Below are 8,923 nucleotides of genomic sequence, written 5' to 3' on the forward strand. Positions count from 1 at the left end.
CTTCCTAGGTTATGACAGATTGATTTGGAAGACTATAAAGCTACTTTTTAGCATTATCCTTAAGGGCAAAATTGATCAGTCTTAGCTTAATCTTGTCCTCTGACAGTTTTTATAGTCTTATGGTTGCACAAACCTCTTCAAACTCTTTAATGAATATGTATGCATTCTCTATCCCCGTGAATTTTGGAAGCATATTGATAATTTGAGATTTAATTTCAAAGTTGTTTGCGGTGGGTTGGGGCAACCTGATGCAAGAGGGTTAGACGGAACCAACTAGATAACATAAATCCTTAAGGATTTAGGGCTGATTGGGTTCTCCCATTGTAGAAGTTGTTGGGTTTGAAATAGGAATCGAATAAATTCTTACTAGTCGACCCAACACCCTTCTCCATGAAGGAAGTAGAGAAATCACTTTGTCTTCTATTTTTTTAGATTTTTTTTATGTTGTTTTCAATCAAAAGAAGAGAAGAGGAATCCTAACTAAGGTTCTTCTAACTCTAGACAGCTCCTAACTTGCAAGGTTGCCTTCAAGCACTCTAAGTTCGAAATCGACTAACCGAATCAATCAGGTAAGTATAAGATTGATGGGAGGCTTCCCGTACTTTCGCAATAGACCTAATTAGATAACCATCTTTCTTCAAAATATAGTTTCTGAACCACTTTCTTAGACACCGACAGGCTAACCAACTTGAACCCGATCCAACTCTTGGATTTTCTTATCCTAATGAGCTCAGATGTCCCTAGGGCTGGTGTTTCATCAATTTTATTTAAAGGTTTGGATTATGTAGATGCACAAAAGTGATTTGTGGTTTAAAGAAGGGTGATCAAATCTCTATCTTATTTGGTTAATGAATGATGCCCTTAAGATATATTATGAAAATGCAATGCAAAGAAAAAAAGATGACTAAATAAAGTGAAAGGTTTTTAAAGTTTAGGTGTTTCCTTATATTAGTTAAATCTTATGTGATTAGTATTTTCTTTCTTTTTATATTAATCTAATTACAGAAATCAAAGTAAATATTAAATTTTGAATACATCAGTGAGTTATGAAAGAAATGAAGAGATCTAACTAAAAAAGAATGAAGTCAACTAATAAGAAAAGAAAACTTATGCAATCTAAATATAACATGAGCAATCTAATCTATATTAAAGGCAGAAAATCAACTAAGCAAAGAAAACAGTAATTAAAGGAGAAATCTAAGAATTAAAGGTATTATTTTTTTTAATGCAAATCAAAACTATCCTAGGACAACCATACAATATAACTTTCTATTACGTCAGGATAACCTTATGTCAGGATAGATTTTAATTTGACTAAAATAACTAAATGAAGAAAGAAAGAAATTCCTGAAACTAAAACTAAAAGTATGAAGAATAAGAATCTAAAATATAATTTAAATATGCCAATTCTCTGACAATGATATTAAAAACTTAATGTGTCTTAAATTATATCTGGTGCGTAGTCGTTGATAGCACCAAAAATAACTCTACTCACTACGTAGGTAGGATGAGTCGAGATCATATCCTCAGGGACCTTAGGCTAAGTTGAGATTGCAAAATAAAAAAAAGAAGCATTGTTTTGATTTAGAAAATAAATTATCTTAAAATTGATGTAATTAGAAAATAAAGAGCTCAGGAGTTTTGAATTAATCTTGCACTAGTAGAGTTGTATCTCTTTTCTTTTAATTAAATAGATGCGATTAATCTTAGAAAAAATACCTATCTTTTCTCGGCACGCCCTGTATCCGTAGATCATGTGCATCTCCGAAAAGTACTAGGTAAACAATTTTCTTTCCTCGACATGCCCCGTACCCGTAGATCACGGTGCGTCTCCGAAAAGTAAAAGTTGTTCCTAATATTAATCTAACAAGAAAGCATAAATAAAAGCATATGAAAGAGAGCAAATAAAGAACTCATGATGATTTAAATAAAAAGCATAATCTTTATTGCATATAAAGAAATACAAGAAAGTTTAGAACAATAAACCATCTCAGTGTCGTTACAAAATTTCTTTCCACTCCCAAGACTGCTAGCCTAGCTGCTCATGAAGTAGTCTCTTTCTATTCCTCTATGCAAGGCTTTAGAAGAATTTCTGGGCTCCTCCTCCAATGGGAGTACAAAAGCCTTTTTATAGGTGTTAGGAGGGAGGAGTTTTACATGATTTTCTGATGTGGGACTAAAGAAAATACTAATGACTAAAAAATGGATGGATGAGATGGAAAGATCACAAGCAGATAAAAAAAATATAAAATTTTTTTCTTGAAGCATTTCCAAGTATATATTTCCTTCCATCTGTTCGTCTGTCCCCACGAACCCCGCGCACCCGCTTGCCTGTCGTGCCGCGCCCACCTCGCATCCACCCCATGTCCACCCCGTGCCCGCGCTCGCATCCGCCCCGCGCCTGCCTTGCGCCCGTGCTCGTGAACACTACCTCGTGAACACTGCCGCATGAACACTCTTTTTTTTATTCCAAAAAGAAACTTTTGTTTCTTCACAATGACGTCTATATCCTTTTGGATTCCTTGCATAGTATCTTTATTTTTTATAATACCGTATGCATCCTTTTTTTATTTTAATTTTATTTTAAGTCTAATTTTCTTCAAATTGAGTCTTTTTGATCTATGAATCGGATTCTTTGTATCGGCGATCATCTTTGCTGTAAAACATAAAAAGAAGCATCAAATTCTTAATAAATAAAATAAATTAAATATGATTTTTTGCTTTAAATGACTTAAATTAAGTGTTTATCACACCCTCCAACTTGAATTTTACTCATCCTCGAGTAAAATAGATATATCAGCATTGTGTACCGACTCGATCTTGAATCAAAAATTAGATTAGGCATCCCAAAAGGTAGATGATACCTGGTCAGACCAGTAAAGAGATACTTCATTGGATTATCAATTTGACCCAACTAGTGGCTGAGTATTAACTAAAAAAATTTTAAGAGCTTTTCTTTCACCAACTCCTCACTTTACTCTTTAAATCCTCTAACTTAATGTGAGAGGGGTTTATTATCTTCTTGTAATTTAGTCCCCTTATTATCCACTTTTTTTTTTTAACATTGCCCACCTTTTTACACGAACCACAACACTTACTTAGGCGAAGGGGCCCGATTACTCAGTAGGAAACCAATATTTTATTTTTATTTTTTTTAAATAAAAAGTATATTTTAAGGAGAATTTTTGCATACCTCGACCTTTCCACCCAATCTCTCATGAAGCAGATTCTTTATTGAGATCAGTAAGAAGAGGGTTGCAGAATCACTCCTAAAATCTGGTATAGTCTAAACCCTACCATTCATTGAGTTTTCTTAATAATTTATTCCTTAGTATCTCTAAAATTATCTTGACCGTTAATCATTCATTTATTAGGATGCCTAATTGACTCTTAATCAAAATAAAATTTGGATACACAAAACTAATTATTTCTGACCATACTCGAGGATTTGATTAATTTTCATTTCCTTCCCCCCCCAACTTAATCTACATTGTCCTCAATGGAGTAGGAAAGCAAAGAAAATAAAAGGAGAGAGTGCACCTGGGATAATTTTGCTTTGGAAGTTGAAGATAGCTTTATTGATTAATAAGCTCTTATTCTAAATTCCTGTAGCTGCAGTAAAGTAAAAAATATGAAATCGTTCGGTTGCCTCCCAACAAGCACTAAGTTTTACATCTTCAGCCAGACTGAATTGATATTATGACGGTATTGGATCCACTAAATCAACAGATTCAATTAATTCTCCATCACTAATTCCATCTATGTAAGGTTTCAATCGTTGACCGTTCACATTAAAGGTGTTCCCTTGTTTAGGATTTTTGAGTTCTATAGCTCCATGAGGAAATACCTGAGTTACAATGAAAGGTTTGTCCCAACGTGAGCAAAGTTTTCTAGGAAACAGACACAACCTAGAATTGAAGAGCTAAACTTTTTGATTGGGCTCGAATATTTTTCGTGCAATGAATTTATCGTGGTACGCTTTAGTTCGAGCCTTAGAAATTCTGGCACTCTCATACGCTTCATTGCGTAGCTCTTCAAGTTTATTTAATTGAAGTCTCCTATTGGAACCTACATTTTTCATATCAAAGTTAAATTGCCGTATGGCCCAAAATGCATATGTTCTAATTCCACCAGCAGATGACAAGCTTTTTCGAATACAAGTCGATAAGGAGACATTTTATGGGTGTTTTAAAAATAGTACGATAAGCCTATAATGCATCATCTAAGCGTGCTGACCAGTCTTTTCTATCGGGTCTTACCATTTTTTCAAGAATATGCTTGATCTCCCTATTGGAGACCTCAACTTGGCCACTTGTCTGGGGGTGATAAGGTGTGGGAACTTTATGAGTTATTTCGTATTTTTTCATTAGCATGTCGAAGTGCTTATTTGTGAAGTGTGTACCCCCATCGCTAATTATGGCTCTTGGGCATCCAAATCGACTAAAGATGTTATGTTGAATGAACTTGATCACAATTTTGTGATCATTGGTTCGGGTTGCCATAGCCTCTACCCATTTTGATACGTAGTCCACTGCTATCAAAATATACTCGAATCCAAATGAGGAGGGAAAGGGTCCCATGAAATCAATTCCCAAACATCAAAAATTTCTACTACAAGTATAGGGGATAGGGGCATCATATCTTTTCTCAAAATATTTTCTGTTTGCTGGCATCGCAGGCAATTACGACTGAATTCATGTGCATCTTTGAATAGTATCGGTCAATAAAACCCACTCTGCAGCACTTTTTCTGCAGTTTTTCTTCCACTAAAATGTCCCCCACATGCCGAAGAATGACAAAAAGTGAGAATGCTTTGGAATTCACTCTCGGGGACACAACGGTGAATAACTTGGTCAGGACAGTATTTGAATAGTTCAGGTTCTTTCCAGAAATAATTTTAATTTACGAGAAAATCGATCCTTTTCTTGTTTTGTCCAGTGAGAAGGTACTTGTCCTGTTGACAAGTAATAGACAATATGGGCAAACCATGGAGGACGGCTAGAGGAGATTATGAAAAGTTGTTCATCAAAAAATTTCTCTTTGACCTCATCTATGCCTATCGTGTGTTCAACTAAGATCCTGGAGATGTGATCAGCTACCACATTCTCGGAACCCTTCTTATCTCAGATTTTCAGATCAAATTCTTGTAAAAGAAGGATCCATCTGATCAAACGTGGTTTAGTATCTTTCTTTGAGAGGAGATATTTCAGAGCCGCATGATCGAGTAAACTAGAACCTTAGACCCTAACAGATATGAGTGAAATTTTTTAAGGGCGAACACTACTGCTAGTAGCTCCTTTTCTATTGTAGTGTAGTTTAATTAGGCATCGGAAAGAGTCTTGCTAGCATAATAGATCACATGTGGCTCCTTATTGATTTTTTCCCCTAAGATGGCACCTATTGCAAAGTCAGAGGCATTACACATAATCTCAAACGAATGGACCAGTCAGGGGGTTTTATTATAGGTGCTGTTGTCAGGGCTGTTCGTAATATATTGAACGCTTTCAAACAGTCTTCGTCAAAGACAAATGGTGTATCCTTGGCCAACAGATTGCACAAGGGTCCTGAAATCTTGCTAAAATCTTTGATGAAGCATCTATAAAATCCGGCATGACCTAAGAAGGATTGTATTTGTCGGACCGAAGTAGGGGGTGGTAGTTTTGAAATGACTTCAACTTTGGCTTTATCTACCTCGATCCCTCTTTCAGAAATAATATGTCCTAATACAATTCCTTTCCGTACCATGAAATGACTCTTTTCCCAACTTAGGACAAGATTTGTCTCCATACACCGTTTAAGAACTTTGGAAAGATTATGGAGACAATCCTCAAAGGTGGTTCCAAACACAGAAAAATCATCCATAAAAATTTCAAGACATTTGTCCACCATATCCGAAAAAATGGCCAGTATGCACCGTTGAAATGTAGCGGGTGCATTGCAGAGCCCGAATGGCATACGCCGAAAAGTGAAGGTGCCATAGGGGCAGGTGAAGGTAGTCTTTTCTTGATCATCCAAAAATATAGGTATTTGATTGTACCCTGAATAACCATCAAGAAAACAAAAGAAACTTTATCCTGCTAACCGTTCTAATATTTGGTCGATGAAGGGTAATGGAAAATGGTCCTTCCTAGTAACGGCATTCAGTTTTCTATAATCTATACATACTCACCATCCAGATGATATGCGAGTGGAAAGCAGTTCACCTTCTTCATTCTCAACCACAGTAATATCTGATTTTTTAGGTACTACTTGAGTGGGACTGACCCATTTACTATCGGATATGGGGTAGATGATTCTAGCATCTAACCACTTTACCACCTCTTTCTTTACTACTTCATGCATGTTTGGGTTCAATCTCCTCTGCATATCTCAATGGGGTTTGGCATGTTCCTCAAAATGAATATGGTGCATGCAAATGGAGGGGTCAATTCTTTTAAATCGGCAATGGACCAACCGATAGCCTCTTTGTGTTCCTTCAGAATATCAACCAATTGTGCTTCCTGATTAGGGGTCAAGTCTAATGCAATGATTGTCGGGAGGGTGTCATTGGGTCCTAGAAATACATACTTGAGCGTAGCAGGAAGGAGTTTCAATTCTAATGTAGGTGGTGATTCTAAGGATGGGACTATTGGTGTATTGGCTAATGTGGGCAATGGCTCATACTTGATTGTCCATGGAGGAGTGCTTTTATCGTGTGGTGTATCCAACAAGGTGTTAACTTCTTTCCTATATCCCTCAAAGTCATACACTCCAAAGTGAGCCAAACAAGTATCTAAGGGGTCTGGTGCTAGAATTGTGGGTGTTGTATCTTCTATAATGTCTTCTAGTATATCTACTTCGAAGAACTATCCATTGATGGTCCTTGAGAAGCACCAAACACATTCAGTCTCAATTTCTTATTCCCAAACGATACGTCCATGACTCCTGTCCTATAATTAATGCATGCATTTGCCGTAGCTAAGAAGGGTAGTCCTAAGATAATGAAAATTTATCTTGGGTTGTCACTTAGTTCCATGTCGAGAACCAGAAAATCAACTGGAAAGTAAAACTCATCTACCTTGACCAAGACATCCTCAAGCATTCCACGTGGTTCCTTAATTGATTATCGACTAACTGCAGTGTGACTGATGTGAGTTTCAGTTCTCCAAATCCAAAAAGTTCATACACTGAACTAAGTAAAAGATTCACACTTGCCCCTAAATCCAGAAGAGCTTTTTCAATGTGATAATCTCCTATAACACAGAAAATGATGGGGGCTCCTGGGTCCTTAAGCTTTGGAGGAGTGGCATGCTGGAAGACAGAACTAGCTTGTTCAGTGAGGCATACTTTCTTTGGGATTTGTGATCTAGATTTACATTTTTGGGTGCACAAATCCTTCAAAAATTTGGCATAAGTAGGGACCTATTTGATTGCGTCTAGAAGGGAAGATTAATTTGGACTTGCTTAAACAATTCCAACATCTCATCGAGTTTTTCTCCCTTCTTATCTGCAGGAATAGGGGCTTTCAGGACATCCGAAAATGGGGCTTTAGGCAAGTAAGATGATTCTGACGTAGTTGGTTTCTTCTCTATTTTCAGGTCCTCCTTGTTCTTGGGTGATTTAGCTTCGGTTAGAGGTTTAGGGTCGGTCTCATTGATTTTACTAGTGTGTTCAATGACCTTCCCACTTCTCAGAGTCATGATTGATTTGGCATGTTCAGAAAAAATTTCTGGGGTATTAGAGCTCTCAATCACAAATTGCCCTCTTGGGTTGCTCTCGGGTTGGCTAGATAATTTTTCTCCTTTCCTCCTACTGAATGTAATCGCTAGTTGACCTATTTGGGTCTCTAGCTTAGCAATGAATTGTGTGTGGAGTTAAGGGTCTGAGTGTTGACTTCTAATCGTTCTAGTGCTTTCAGAACTTTTTCCTCAAAAACTGAACTGTGACCAGTAGTAGACGGTTGAGGAACATTTTGAAATTGATGGTATGGTCCATGCCTATATGTTGGGTCCTGATATTAAGGTCGAGGTGTGACAGGACCAACCACTGGTTGTGGTCTCCAGGAAAAATTTGGATGGTTTCTCCAGTCGGGGTTATAAATGCTCGAATAAGGATCGTTTCCTGGTCTGTGAGCTTGTTGGACTTGAGCTTGCTGAACCTGCTCGTGCATAAACTCAGAAAATTGAGGTGCGGCTGGGCATTCACTAACAAAATGGTTCAGACTTGCACACAATGCACAAACTTCTTAGATTGGGTTAGGTGGAATCGGGGATTGTCCAGTATTAGAAGATGGTCTAATTTTTGGGACAGTTCATCTACCTTACTGTAGATATCCATGACGTTTCCAATCTGATAAATTCCACTTTTTTTTGTTGAAGCATGGGTTGTTCTCTAGAAGTGGCAAACATATGATGTAGGAAATTCTCACTAAGTGTTTCAAAGAGCTGCCAGGCTTCATCCTCATTCTTTAGCGTGAATGTCCCACCACATGATGCATCAACTATTTGTCGGTGTTTCTCTGATAGACCATCATAAAAATACTGACAAAGTTGTCATTTAGGGACAGCATGGTGTGGACATTTACGAATAAGGTCCCTTAACCTTTCCCATGTCTCATGAAAAAGTTCACCCTCAAATTGGGAAAAATTAGTGATAGCTTTTCTAATTTGATTTGTTTTTCCAATTGGAAAGTATTCTTGAGAAATTCTCTCTGAAGATGTTCCCAAGTTGAAATGGTTATAGAGTCTAAGGAGTTTAACCAATGTTTGGCTTTGTCCTTAAGTGAGAAAGAGAACAGTTTCAACCTAAGGGCATCATCTGAGAAGTTTTGGATTTTTACTGTGGAATAAATTTCAAGAAATTCATCCAAGTGTTTGTATGGGTCCTCGTTACTAAGTCCATAGAATGATGGCAATATTTGAATAATGCTAGACTTAATCTCATA

The 8,923-nt window shown here is 37.1% G+C and overlaps 1 non-coding gene across 1 annotated transcript; it reads left to right on the forward strand.

The window, feature by feature from the left end:
- The first annotated feature begins 8,541 nt into the window (after positions 1-8,541).
- On the forward strand, positions 8,542-8,647 carry LOC140851803 (small nucleolar RNA R71). Its single transcript, XR_012134560.1, has one exon. It is a non-coding gene; the product is annotated as a small nucleolar RNA R71 (small nucleolar RNA).
- Positions 8,648-8,923: the final 276 nt, after the last annotated feature.

The sequence above is a fragment of the Elaeis guineensis genome, chromosome 9, assembly GCF_000442705.2.
Source record: "Elaeis guineensis isolate ETL-2024a chromosome 9, EG11, whole genome shotgun sequence".
NCBI classification, from domain to species: domain Eukaryota; kingdom Viridiplantae; phylum Streptophyta; class Magnoliopsida; order Arecales; family Arecaceae; genus Elaeis; species Elaeis guineensis.